The sequence below is a fragment of the Nicotiana tabacum genome, chromosome 23, assembly GCF_000715075.1.
Source record: "Nicotiana tabacum cultivar K326 chromosome 23, ASM71507v2, whole genome shotgun sequence".
In the NCBI taxonomy this organism is placed as follows: domain Eukaryota; kingdom Viridiplantae; phylum Streptophyta; class Magnoliopsida; order Solanales; family Solanaceae; genus Nicotiana; species Nicotiana tabacum.
The window spans coordinates 45655657-45671232 of NC_134102.1; the positions used below are offsets into that span (position 1 = coordinate 45655657).

Below are 15576 nucleotides of genomic sequence, written 5' to 3' on the forward strand. Positions count from 1 at the left end.
CAACCTATAAATTGTTACCTGCATCGCGAGATGCAGGCCCCTGGTAAAAGGGACCTTAGTACATTTGAATTGTACTGGTATGTAAAACAACTGAAAGAAAGAACTGTAAATACTAAAACTGAAACTGAACTACTAATTGATAAACTGATAACTGAACAAGGAAGTAAGGATATGAATACCCCCTCTTCTGAATGATGAACAACTTGTTTATATGATAAACAACAGTCTCAGGCCCAATATATATGCACAAGCTATGTCCTCGGGCCTAAGTATACGTATACATAACTACGACCTCAGGACCAAAGCTACATAAAGCATAAACTACGGCCTCAGATCCAAATACATGTGTTCAACATTCAGGATTTAAAATAAGGAACTGAGAATCATACTGCAATGCATGATACTGAAATATTGAACTATACTTGGTTACATGACACTGAAATGCTGAATAAGGTTCTACTGGAATGAGTATTCATAATAAAATGATCTGTCATAACTGAGACTCATGGGATATTGAATGAATTATGAAAACACATCATATAGAGAATAGAAGTTCTACAACTATTCATGGAACTGAGGCATAATTACTTTCGGAGGAAATTTGTAATAGTCATAAGAATGAGATGTAGGGAGAATCATAAACATTCCCAAACATAGAGAGTTAGCCTCGCATAACTTAACTTCCTGCTCTTGAGCGTAATACAACGTTTTTCAACCCTTTCAACTTTAATATATGGCAATACAAGTCAAAGAGATTCCATATTAGCAACGATACTCATGTTTTGGTCACTTAGGCATTTTATCTAACACTTGGTGAGAATAAAGCTTGATAGTCCTTATCAACATCATTCTTCATTACCCATAAGGTAAACAACACCCTTAACCAATAATCAACAATCAACAACCCAAGCCTATAACTGTTCATGCTTTTCTATCAAACCCATCAACTCATATCTCATGAACTAGAGTCTATAATTATTAATCCCATGCTATAATCAATTAGAGGGTGAAGACATTACCTTTTTGAAGTTCAATCCTCTTGATGTCGAGTTCTAGGGTTTATTCTCTCAACAATGATGTCCCAATCAAATGTCTAATGACATGTAGGATTTACCCATGTTAATAAGGTGTTTAGAGATTAAACTTAACTTAGAACCACCATTAGAACTTACCTTGGATGGTGGAGGGACCTTGGGGGAGGTTAGTTTCTTGAGAGCTTCCCTTTCTAGAACAAGTTTTTGTGTGTTTGGGGTGTGGGGGACGAAGTAGGGCTTTAAAAATGACCCCCCGGGTGCGGCCCCGCGTACCTGAAGGCCTGACCGCGCACTTGAATGCACAAAATGGAAGTAGCACTGCCACAAGTGCGCCGCACACGTGACCATCTGGGCGCGCACCTGGGCACTCATATTGTGCATTGCTTTGTAAAACACACATAAACTTTTGCACAAGGATCCATTCGGGCTCCACAAATTATCGTTGGAAATCTATTGCAAAGGCCTACAACTTTCATGTTTTGCGTTTTCCCCAATTCTTTACTCATTTTCAGTAAATCATACTTCAATACAGGCCTTTCGTAAACTTAGTAGATTTTATCGAATCTTATACACCTCACTCTCCTTCTTTATTCTAAAATAACTATTTCCACCCATACTCATATCGATAGAACTTCACATGTCCAAAATATAACATGACTACTCATTTAACATATTCATACCTAAGATGAATTTATGGGGTGTTACAGATTCTAGGGTGAAAACCTAAGATAAAAACATGAATCCAACGCTAGAAATCCCATGGTGCTTGCTATATCGTAGTTCTTCATCTTGTAGCTGTTTTGGAGGGTTCTTCAAAGGTAAGTAACCTCTGATTTTGTGTTGTCCTTGTTGATTAAGGTAATAATCAGTGAAGAGTATTCCCTCCTGTCACGTGGGTGACCGGGGTTCGATCCCCGGTAATGGCGCCAAAATTTGACGAGCTCAGAACATGCACTTAAATTATGCTCGCTAGTCTAATATAGTATAGTATAATATCGTATCCACAGGGATTGGATTAAAATAGTGTTTCGCAATTTGTAGTTTAATTGCTATCCATGATGATCAACAATTGAGATTTATGTGATTAAAACTACAATTAACTAAGAATCTAGACCTATTGACTAATAACAATCGAAACAAGGAATAAGTAAAGAAAGTTATCGATGGGAAAATATAGGGTTTTAATAAGATAGGTGCAAGATAATTGTTTGGGATCGAACTCTAGATAATTCATTTCTAATGTTCAAATGATTCTCTCAAATTCACTCAATTATTTGTTCAAACGTTCAGAAAAATCTCCTCTCTCAATTAAGTTTTAACCTCACAAGATGAACCAATTTAAGCATGTGAAGATATACAAGAATGCGTAGTGGATTGGTCATTAGGAGAACCTCTCTCGGTTATCCTCCTAACTTGGTTTAATTAATGCTTCAACTAGCCTCTTTCAATTACTAATAAGAATTAATGAACTCAACCAACAATATAATGCAAAGATATCATAAGTTATGCCTCTCTCGATTACATGAACTAGTGAATATAGATGCAACAATTAAATCATCCAAAAATGCTTCAATACATAAAACTTGAGTTATAATTTACAAACAAATATCAATACACCAAATCCATTAAACCCCAAAGGGAACTACTCTATAGATATGGAGTAATTCATCACAAATATGTTTAATGTAAAGGAAAACATAAAATGACCCAAACTCGGGTCTTGAGTGAGGATTGAATGATGAGATCCTTGTGCTTTTGCTTTTCCAACTCCTACTTAGCCTCCTTAGGTCTCCAATAGGTCAAAAAAACAATAAAATAATATTTTTCCATATATTTATACCAAGTAGTGTCAGCCCCAGATGAAATCATCTTCTCCTAGCCGAAATAGGAAAATAACTATATTCAAATTGCACAGGCATGTTGCATGGGGTGACGTGCCATACGAGGCAGCAATTGCAAAATTCATAGAGTTTATTTCTAACAGAAAGCAGGAAAATGTACACGCGCGGAGCCGCACGCTCCGCCCCATGCATGACGTTTCATGCGCCGCCCCACATGCTGCGGCACTGTACAGGGCATCAACCTCAGCGCCCCAGACAGTACAAGGAACTGTCCAGGGCATCAACCTCAGCGCCCCAAATAGTGCAAGGTGCTGTAGTTTTGGCACCTCTGATGGAGCCTTGCACAGTAATTTTGGCGCCCCTGACGATGCCTCATGCCGGCGAGGTTTACCCGAGCTACTTTTATTTTCCTCCTCAATTTTGGGACGTGTTCACTTATTTAAAAGCCCTACCTCATTTCCCCACACCCCAAACACAAAAACCTACTCTAATAAGGGAAGCTCTTAATAACCTAACTTCCCCAAGGTCCCTCCATCATGCAAGGTAAGTTCTAACGATGATTCTAAATTAATTTCAATTCTCCAACACCTTATTAACATGGATAAATACTTCCACTCATTAGATATTCGATTGAGAAACCATTGTTGAGAAAGGAAACTATAGAACTCGAATTCAAGAGGAGTGAACTTCGAAAAGGTAATGCTTCTACTCCCTAATCATTTTTAACTATGGATTGATGAGTTTTTGGGAAAATAGTAAATGGGTTTGATAAAGAGAACCATAAGAACTATGCTAGGGTTTTGGATTGTTGAATTATGATTATTGTAAATATTTGGGTGATGAGAAATGGTGTTAGTTACATCTATTTTGGATTGTAGAATCACATATAAGTAGTAGAATGAGAACTTGGTGAAGAAACACCAATTACTAAAACATGAGAATTAGTGATAATATTGGTTCCTCTTGATATATATATTGACGTAGATTATCGTTGAAAGAGGCGACGAACATCATGATACTCTTAAAAAGGGTCAGAGCTAAGGTATGTGAGGCTAACTCTCTTTATGTTTGGGAATGTTTATGATGCTCCCTACGTCCCATTCTTTATGACTGCTACGAGTTTCCTCAGAATGTAATTATGCCTTAGTCCCATGAATAGTTGTACAACTTCGATTCTCTAGATGGCATAGTTTCATAATCGTTCAATATCATATGACTTTCAGTTATGACAAATCAATATATTATGAATACATGTCTCAATCTAGTTATATTCAGCATTCCAGTATTATGTAACTTAGTATGGTTCAGTATTTTAGTATCATATATTGCAGTATGATTCTCAGTTCCTGATTTTAAATTCCTGAATGTTGAAAACCTGCATTTGTGCCTGAGGCCGTAGTTTATGCTTTATGTATTTGTGGGCCTGAGGCCGCAGTTATGTATATGTGTACTTGGGCCTGAGGCCGCAGTTATGTATACGTGTACTTGGGCCTGAGGCTACAGTTATGTATACGTGTACTTGGGCCTGAGGCCGCAGTTTGTGCATATATATATATTGGGTCTGAGGCCGCTGTTTGTTTATTCAGATAAATAGTTGGTTCATCATTCAGAAGAGGGAGTATTCTTAACCTTACTTCCTATGTTTAGTTTAGTTGTCAGTTATCAGTTTCAATTTTAGTTTTTACAGTTCCTTTTTCAGTTGTTTTACATACCAATGCAATTCAAATGTACTGACATCCCTTTTTGCCTGGGGCCTGCATCTCGTGATGCAGGTAACGATTAACAGGTTGACGATTCTACTTGCGATGACATCTCGTATCAGCTATTGGTGACCCCCAGTCTTTCGGGGCATTATCCCTTTTTTCAGTCTTCAGTGTTTATAGTATTTCAGTTAGTAAGGTATGCCGCGGACCTTGTCCCAGTAAACAATTAGCATTTCAGTATTCTTAAAGGCTTCATAGACTATAGTTCAGTCAGTCAGACGTTAGCAGTTTTATGTGTTAGCCTTGTCGGCTACTCATTTACACGTGCAGACTATTAAGTATTTTCCGCATCAATGAAATGTCAGTCAGACTCGTTAGTAGATCATCATGTTTTATATTTATATCTAGCTTACAGTTATACCGCATGTTGATGCAGCCATAAAATTGGTTCGCTCGGTCACATGCTATCAGGCACTGAGTGCCGTGTTAAGCCCAAGCTATGGTTCAGGGCGTGACAAAGCTTGGTATCAGAGCACTAGGTTCAAGAGTCTTAGGGAGCCTATGAAGCAGTGTCCAGTGGAGTATCCTTTATGTGTGTGTTTCGTCCATGTATAGAAATGGTTAACTACCAAGACAATCAGGATAGTCTCATTTCTTTCTACTTTAGATCGTGCCATGAAGCTTAGAGCAATAGGTAACCTCCTCTTCTTATCGAATTCCAGATGTATCGAATGACCAAGCGACAGGTAGGAAAAACCAAGGTCCTAGAGATGCTGATTTACCATTGGGGTATATTTATGGAGTATAGGTTGGTAACAAATGAGACTTGAGAGGATGAGGAAAGTGGGATGCAATGGATAGCAGTACATATTAAAGCATAACCTTATCAAAAAGTAAAAAAGCAGTTATTATGTTTTAAAGTTATCAGTTTACCTCAGTTAACAGTTATACAGTCTTTCATTTAGCAGGTTTATGGTTATTCAGTATGCTAGTTATCAGTTATTCAGTTACCAGATCTCCAATTTTCAGTGTATCCAAATTCTAGTGACTTGTGAGTATAACAGTGATGCCTATCGGTGCTAAAAGAAAATGTAACTAATGGTGATTATAGAGCCTAAGGTCAAAATGTAGGAGTCAAGAATATTTGTTATTGCCAAATATGTGTTTTTCGTATGACTCATGCATGGGACTAAGAAATATGATGTACGAAATAAGAACCAAGAGCCGCCGATATTGACTTTTGGGGAATGATTTTAAGTTATTCAAATTTATTCAAATTAGAACTAGAAAGTACCACGTTAGTAAGTTACTATAAGAAGCAACTATTATTGTGAGATAAAGGATATAACAGTTCCCCTTAGGTTATGTGACTATGTGTTTACCCTGAATGTTTATAGTCTGATATGGTTTTGAAGTGTATAGAATGTTTGGTGTTAGATATTCCAAATTCATTTAAGACAAATGAAATTTCCCTAAATGTGATATATGTACATAGTTCGTAAAAAAGGATAGTATGCGACCGCATAATAGGGTCGGATGGTAAGGGAGGTTAGGCATAACCTTATGCTTCACTTTAGTTATTCAAAGAAGAATAAGAAAATATGATGCTAGCAGGTGGTTAGTAAGACAATAGGGAGTAAGTTTTGAGTAGATACAGTGAATTAGCAATTTCAGCAAAGCTAGTAAAGGTATGATTTGACAGGTTAACACTAGTGAGTGAGAAATAATTTGAAACGCCGAATGCATGTTAGAACCCAAAGTGTTTAAGTTTAAACTCGAAGTATAGTGACAGTGGAAGAAAAATCAGCTAGGCGATAAGAGGGCAAACTACAGAAGAATAGCCTTTGAGAGTTATCGAAAAGGGAATTCCCCCAAGATTGTCAGTGTGAGTAGAGTTAAATTATTAAGATTGTCCATGATAGTTGTGAATACATTAGCATTCCGTTTATGTGAATAGTTTAGTTTTTCCTAGTAAGAAAGGTTGCTCACAAGTAAGTTGGAAGATGAATCGTCATTGACGTAAAGTGCAAAGAATTTCAGAAAATAAGGAAAGTTGTTTGGATCCCAGCAAAAGAAAAGGATCTGCAAGTACAAGACCTTAACCTTTGGCCTAAGGGGTGATGACGAAATTGTCAGTACGTCTAGTTGGAGATTTGAAACCCGAAACGGTAGCATGGGATACAAAAAAAAAAACCTAAATTAGTAATGACAGAAAACGATATAATTACGACATGGAATATGCCTAGCATGTGCAAGAAACACGAAGTGATTAGAATGATCACCGAGATTAGTTATTGATGATAAAGTAATCATAGAAAATCTATAAAAGCATGGCCAATTATGTGTAATGAGGGTAGTTCTATTGCACGAGACTCTAATCTACAATGTACTACTCAAAGACATAGCTCACAACAATACTATGAGTGTTTTTAGGAAGTGATTAAGAAAATCAAGTATGGGAAGTATAGCTCATGATTAAGGTAGACAAGAGAACTCTGGTGAAAGACGTTCACCGCTTAGTCAAGCTGGGAGTTCGACTTTCAGACACCGAAGGTGGGGGAGTTGTTGTCCAGAACAGGACTTGTTCCTCCTTAGTAGATGAAGTGAAGGAGAAATAGTTTGATGATCCCTACTTGTTGTAGCTAAAACAGGGGATTCACAAGCATACGACGATTGCTTTTGAATAAGGGGGAGATGGTGGTACTTTGAGGTACCAAGACGGATTGTGTGTCTAGACATAGATGGACTTAGATAAAGAGGTTCATGTTAGAAGCCCATAATTCCAGGTGTTATATCTACCCAAGTTTCCAAAAGATGTATCATGATCTCAAGGAGATTTAATAGTGGAACGACATGAAAAAGAACGTCGCATACTTTGTGGCGAAGTATCTGAATTGTCAGCAAATGAATGTCGAGCAGCAGAAAACCAAGTGTTTATCTCAGAATACATATATTCTTTAGTGGAGATGGTAAATATGAACTTTATAATAGGATTATCTTGCTTATTTTGAAAGCATGATTTGATTGGGTGTGTGTAGATTGACTTACCGAGTTAGTGCACTTCTTGCCAGTAATGACCACGGATTCAGCAGAAGATTATGCTAAGAGATCATCCAATTGAATGAGACTCCGTTGTCCATCATTTTAGATTGTGGTGCTCAATTTTACAAAAATATTTTATAAGTCCTTTTGGAAAGGATTAGGCACAAGAGTAAACATCAGGATAGGTTTTTATCTTCAGATAGATGGCCAGGTAGAGCGCACTATTCAGAAACTTGAGGATATGTCCTTGATTTTAAAGGTATTTGGAATGATCACATACTTCTCATTGAGTTTGCTAATGATAAAAACTACCATTGTAGTATCAAAATGGCATTGAACGAAGCTCTGTATGGGCGAAGGTGTAGATCGCCAATTGGTTGGTTCGAACTTGGCGAGGCAGAGTTGTTGGGACAATATTTGGTCTATCAGGATATAGAGAAAATCAAGTTAATTCAAGAGCGTTTGAAGACAGCTCAGAGTTGCCAAAAGTCTTATTCGTACGTGTAGCATAGAGACCTAAAGTTTCAAGTTGATGATTGGGTGTTTCTGAAAGTTTCACCTAAGAAAGGTGTTATAAGATTTGGTAAGAAAGAAAAGCTCAGTCCCAGACACATCGGGGTGTATAGGATCCTATGAAGGGTCGGGCAAGTAGCTTATGAGTTAGAGTTTCCACTAGAATTGGCGGTTGTACACACCTAGTATTTCATGTGTCATGTTATAACATTCAAATTTCCAGTATTCAAATCTCATGTCACGACATTTATGTTTCCTGTATTTAGATCTCATGTTAGATCATTCAAGTCAGTTCAGTACTCAGATACTCATGTCAGTCCAATACTCAGATATTCATGCCCGCTTAGTACTCAGATATTGATGTCTGTTCAATGATTAGATATTCACGTCAGTTTAGTACTCGAATATTCGTGCCAGTTAGTATTCATATATTCACGTTAGTTCAAACCTCACATATCCATATTAGACCAGCATTCATGTATATGTTTCATGTTATGCGTATTATGATGCCCTATGAAGCTAGTGTTATACTCTATTAGCTAGCAGGTAATTTGGAGAAATGTCGAAGGTAACTAACCGTCTCATTCTGACCTTATTTTACAATGTCCATATCATTCAGTATTCAGTCAGTTTAGTAGCCATTTAGTTAAGTACCTATTTAGTTCAGTATCTTAACAATTCAGTATTCGTGTATTCATTCTGTTTAGTATGGATGTGTTCATAACATTCCAGTGTTCACATGTTTTCATTAGTCCTGTTTAACGTCCAGAGTTAGTCGTAGTTACAATCAGGACAATCATTCAAGGACGAATGATCCCAAGGGGGAGATAATGTAACACTCCGTAAATCTGAATTAGTTATGGATGCATTAAATGAGTATTAATGTGAAGTCCTATCGGGATGAGTTTTCGTGAAAACCGTTATTTTGGAATCAAGACTGATTGTGAGGTGCATAAAATTTGATAGTATCGACTAAGTTTATGGGAGGCACGTCTTAGAGCCTTAGACAGTGCAAGGCCTTGAAAACGCATGGCCATAGACAATGCAAGGCCATAAAAACTCATGACCGTAGAAAGTGCAAGGCACTGTCCATGGCATTAACATTAGCACCCCTGACAGTGCAAGGCATTGTCCAGGGCATCAACCTCACCACCCTAGACAGTGCAAGGTACTGTCCAGGGCATCAACCTCAGCGCCCCAAATAATTCAAGGCACTGTAATTTTGGCGCCTCTGATGGCGCCATGCACAGTAATTTTGGTGCCCTTGACAATGCTTCATGCCGGCGAGGTTTACCCGATACATGTTCACTTATTTAAAAGCCCTACCTCATTCCCCCATGCCCTAAACATGAAAACACACTCTAAAAAGGGAAGCTCTCAAGAACCGAACATTCCTGAGGTCCCTCCATCATCCAAGGTAAGTTCTAATGATGATTCTAAGTTAATTTCAATTTTCCAGCATCGTATTAACATGGATAAATCCTTCCACTAATTAGATATTCGATAGAGACACCATTATTGAGAAAGGAAACCCTAGAACTTGAATTCAAGAGGAGTGGACTTCGAAAAGGTAATGTTTCTACTCCCTAATCATTTATAACTATGAATTGATAAGTTTTTGGGAGAATAGTAAATGGGTTTGATAAAGAGAACCATAAAAACTATGTTAGGGTTTTGTATTGTTGAATTCTGATTGTTGTAAACATTGGGGTGATGAGAAATGGTGTTAGTTACATCTATTTGGGATTGTAGAATCACCTAGAAGTAGTAGAATCAGAACATGGTGAAGAAAAGACCAATTACTAAGGGCTGTGAGGCTTTACACCCATAAGATAAAATTCCTAAGTTACTAAAATAGGAGAATTAGTGCTAATATTGGTTCCTCTTGATATATATTGACATATATTATCGTTGAAAGAGGAGATGAACATCGTGAGGCTAACTCTCTTTACGTTTGGGAATGTTTATCATTCTCCCTACGTCCCATTCTTTATGGTTGTTGCGAGTTTCCTCTGAACGTAATTATACCTTAGTCCCATGAATAGTTGCAGAACATCTATTCTCTAGATGGCATATTTTAATAATCGTTCAATATCCTATGAGTTTCAGTTATGACAAATCAATTTATTATGAATACATGTCTCAGTCTACTTCTATTCAGAATTCCAGTATCATGTAACTCAGTATGGTTCAGTATTACGAGCTTTCTCAGAATGTAATTATGCCTTAGTCCCATGAATAGTTGTAGAAATTCTATTCTCTAGATGGCATAGTTTATGCTTTATGCATTTTTGGGCCTGAGGCCGCAGTTATGTATACGTATATTTGGGCCCGAGGCCGCAGTTTGTGCATATATATATTGGGCCTGAGGACGCAATTTATTTATTCAGATTAACAGTTGGTTCATCATTCAGAAGAGGGAGTATTCATAACTTTACTTCCTATTCAGAAGAGGGAGTATTCATAAGCTTACTTCCTATGTTTAGTTTAGTTATCAGTTATCAGTTTCAGTTTCAGTATTTATAGATCCTTCTTTTAGTTGTTTTACATACCAGTGCAATTCAAATGTAATGAAGTCCCTTTTTGCCCGGCGCCTGCATGTCGCGATGCAGGTAACAATTTACAGGTTGACGATTCTACTTGTGAGGACATCTTGTATCAGCTATTGGTGAGCCCCAGTCTTTCGGGGCATTGTCTCTTTTATCAGTCTTTAGTCTTTATAGTATTTCAGTTACTAAGGTATACCGGGGACCTTGTCCGGGTAAGCAGTTAGCATTTCAGTATTCTTAGAGGCTTCGCAGACTATAGTTCAGTCAGTCAGGCATTAGCAGACTTTTATGTATTAGCCTTGTCGGTTACTCATTTACACTTGCAGACTTTTCAGTATTTTCCGCATCTATGATATGTCAGTCAGATTCTTTAGTAGATCATCATGTTGTATATTTATATCTAGCTTATAGTTATACCACATGTTGATCCAGCCACACAGTTGGTTCGCTCGGTCACATGCAGTCAGGTACCGAGTGTCGTGTTACGCCCGAGCCAGGGTTTAGGGTGTGACAGTAACATCCTCGCCTCACGATTTGACTCATAAGCACCCCCCATTATTTGTAACCCTCTCACTTACTCTAACACAGAGGTCAACGACATTACCTTTCCTTCATGAATCAAGTGCCCTCACACAATAATAGAGAGTAGTTCCACACAAAATGAAAATTAAGAACAATTAGGAACTCAAGATAGAAAAAATTCCCTCAAACTCATAAACAACATTCATATGCCACAAAAGATGCACCATAGGCTTGCCCGTAGTGTACTACTCTACTAATTGAGATCATTCAGTCAAGTATTAAGTAGGACTTTCATTGGTTGTAATTTACGTTACGGGATGGGTATGATACATTTAGATATAAGAGTGACTATACCTGCCTAAACACTTTAATACATACATTTCATTGTTCAAAAACATACACTTACGTCAAACCAAAACTCCACCTTCACATCAATATACATTAACTCCCAACTTCTTTAAGCACAATTATATCAAGTTATCACTATCAAGGAATACTTTTCACAATCATACACTTATTATTTTTTTTCCTTTCTTTTCCAATTCAATTGTCTCTTACTTTTTTCAATACAGTGCGCCTTTCTCTTTATTTCATTAGTTCCACTCAAAAACCAAACCAACCAACCCACACTTCAACTTTTGCAAAGTTCATATCAAATTCAAGTGCTCACGAGAGGTATAAAGTTCAAATAGATGGTGAATTCAAACAAATAGGTAAGGCTTATACTGTGACTTCCAAAGAAACTGGATTACAAGCTCAACAGGGTTAACTAAAATACATAACAATTAGGTGGGTAGAAGCATATAACTGGCTCAACAAAGAAATGTCTAGACCACTTCCAAGACTGAATAAAACTACTATTTTGCTTTACAAACACACAGGGTAAGTTCTAGACATCAAATGCAATGCACAGAATAACTCAAAACCTCACACACACATGGCACATAACTCACTCAAGATCGGACTCATCAAGACACTCTAGTGAAAGTAGTTAAGCAAAGTTAAGATCATACAATTTAAGGTACTTAGACAAGAGTAAAAAATGGAGCCTAAGTGTCATACTAAAGCACTCACTATTCTCAGGGCATAATAAAGTCAAGAGATATTGCCTTGCATTCAATTCATAGCACAAGATTTCCTACTACTCTGAAAAAGAAAAACTAACTACACCCGGTTCAAACAAAACCCTTGGATAAAAATCGCGGTACAAAGAAAAACTTGGGGGGAATTGTTAGACTACCTAAACAAAATAAAATCTTTTTGTCTTTTTCTTTCGACTTTAATCCCTCAAGAAACCCATAGAGTGATATCCATCATCGGGAAAAATCCACATTTTTTTCAATTTTTGTGGTTTTTTCAATTTTCCAACTACTACAACTAACAAAACTAACACATATACATACAACATGCAATATATCCCCCACCCCATACTTTAAGTTGTGGCATGTCCCCATGACACACAATTTAAAAGTGTAAGGTAAAGGAAACTTCCTTGAATATCTAGTCGGGATCTAAGTTGAAGTCGGGATCCATTCCTCACCTTCGAAATAGTACGCAAATTCATGCATACTACTTCTTCTCATACTTCTTGGGGGTTTACCCCACACTTATCTTTCTCACTCGCCGCAACCTTCTCTTTTAAGCCCTTCACTTTCCACTCAACACTTGAAGCTGGCTTCTCATTTTTCACCCCCATTTCTACATTTATCTTGAAAGTTACAGTCTCCTCACCTACTCTAAGCATGAGCTTTCTCTCGTGTATATCTAATATTGCTATACTCGTTGCTAGGAATGGTCTTCCTAAGATGAGGGGGACCTCCTTGTTCTCCTCCATATTCATCACTATAAAATCTACAGGAAATAAGAACTCATCTACCCGAACTAAGACATCTTCCACTATCTCCTTGGGTATCAGTGTCGTTTGGTCTGCTAGATGCAAAGATATTGGCACTAACCTTATCTCTCAAATCTCCTTCTCCAGTTTTCTATAAATAGATAGAGGCATTAAGTTAATTGAGGCACCAGAATCACATAAAGATTTATCAAATTTAATAGAGCCTAAAAAGAAGGTATAGTAAAACTCCCTGGATCTCCACACTTTTGTGGGAGTTTGTTTTGCAATGTCGCACTGCAATGCTCTGTGAGCTTGACCACTGAGGTATCTTCTATCTTCCTCTTCATTTTGAGGATCTCCTTCAAAAATTTGGCATAGGCAGGCATATGTGAGAGTAATTCTGTTAATGGAAAATTTACATGAACTTGTTTTAACACATCCTGAAATCTCGCAAGCTGGTTGTCCAGCCTTTCCCTACACAACTTTTTAGGGAAAGGTAGGGAGGCATATGCTCCCTCTTATTATATTCATCCCTTCTCGAAGTTTCATCCTTCTTTTTTTTTTGTCAGTTCTCTTCTTGCCTTTCTTCTTCTTATCAATATCATTCTTCAGCTGCTCCCCATTTCCTTTTGCAATTATCACATTTTTTTGGATTGGGTGGGATCTTTCAACACTTTCCCACTTTTCAAGGTCACAACATATACCGTTTCTTTGGGATTTCTCTCAGTATCAGCTCGCAGAGTACCTGAGACTCTCTCAGATAATATTGTTGTAATTTGTCCCAGTTATCTCTATATGTTTTGAAAACTAGTGCCCAATTCTTTGATAGCTCCCCCATGAGCGTCCAGCTTCGCATCTGTCTTGATAATGAAGGCCTTTATTAGATCTTCTAGACCAGGCTGATTTGACCATTGAGGATTAAACTGCTTCCTCTACTGATTTTGGAAGGCTGGATCTCTTTATCCCTGAGGTCTAGAGTTATTTTGTTGCCACGCATTTGCAGTACATCCAGATGAAATCCATGAAAAATCGGGGTGCCTATGACCCATTGCATTGTAATTTTCCACAGCATTCACTTCCTCAGTTGAGGCGTGACACTCATACGTAGGATGTCCTCTTCCACATATATCACAAGTTGCATGAGGCTCACTTTGTATTGTAGCCAAGGTCAGCTTCTGTATTTCTTTATCCATAGCATTAAGCTGTACATGCACAGATGTGTTAGTATCAACCTGTTGAACACCTGTCGATCTTCTTCTTTCAGCACTCAAAGAAGGCCACAAATTTGCATCTTCAGACAACTCATCAAGAATTATCACTATCTCCTATGGAGTCTTCTTCATCAAAAGGCCTCCAGCTGCATTGCTCAATGTTCTATGTGAGGCCGGTGTCAATCCATCCCAAAAGTCCGGGAGTTGCATCCAGAGTTCAGTTCCGCTATGTTGACACTTCCTGACTATTTCCTTAAACCTCTCCCAAGCTTCAAACAAAATCTCAATATCTTTCTGGCAGAAGTTATGGATTTCTCTTCTAAACTTTCCCGTCTTAGCTTATGAGAAATATTTATCAAGAAATGTTCTGGTCACCTCATCCCATGTTCGAATCGATCCATTAGGTAAGCTTCGTAGCCACTTTTTTGCACCATCTTTGAGTGTGAAGAGGAATGCCGCAATTTTGAAGGGTTTGGAGCAACCTTTGCTTCAACGCGAAATTATCAGTTGCAATTTGAGATGGTCGAACACTGGATAATTCTTGATTGTAAACTGGTCTAGCATAAGCTCCATGTGGTCTCCCAGGTAAGGGTTGATGTTGATTAAGTCTAAGACCCCTCTCTTCTTCATAGATGTTCCGTACATCTCTAATACCTGCTTCTTCTATATCCCGTGCATCTTGTTCTTTTCGTTGGGCTGCCTCTCTCGCAGCCAAATCTACATTATCATCACCGATTCCAACCATATCTTTGGTTGAGGATTAACCAACCTTTTCTATTATCTTGGTGAGATTAATTTCCTTCTTCAATTGTCAAAATTGTTTTTCAATTTCTGGCTCGTATGGTTCCACTTCCCTCGCAGAAGTTCTTGTCATGCACAACTCTGAAACTGTAACCTGCGCACAGTCAAAGAACACCAACCGTAAAAAGAGAAAAGTAAAATAAAAATAAATGAAAAATTCCTGAATTAGCACTACAAACTATTTCAAACACTATTAATTGCCAATCCCCGACAACGACGCTAAAATTTGATGATCTCAAAATACACACTTAGGTCATCACAAGTTACATTCATAAATGTGTTGAATATTAGGTCATATGTAGCTGATCGTTTTTACAAAAATACTTAGAATTACTGGGTAATCTACCTACCAAATTGAATATCTACAAGCCTAGTTTCTAATGCATTTAACCATTCATCGATACGACATCGGAGTAGAGAGATATTCGCATTTTTGCGAGACTACGCAACCAATTCCCATGGGACACACAAAGTCAGTGTAAAACTCCAACTTGTATTTAAGGCAATTCTAAGCCTTTTTAGTCAT

The 15576-nt window shown here is 37.7% G+C and overlaps 1 non-coding gene across 1 annotated transcript; it reads left to right on the forward strand.

Moving 5' to 3' along the window:
* The first annotated feature begins 14472 nt into the window (after window positions 1-14472).
* On the forward strand, window positions 14473-14576 carry LOC142177831 (small nucleolar RNA R71). Its single transcript, XR_012706378.1, has one exon. It is a non-coding gene; the product is annotated as a small nucleolar RNA R71 (small nucleolar RNA).
* The last annotated feature ends 1000 nt before the right edge of the window (window positions 14577-15576 follow it).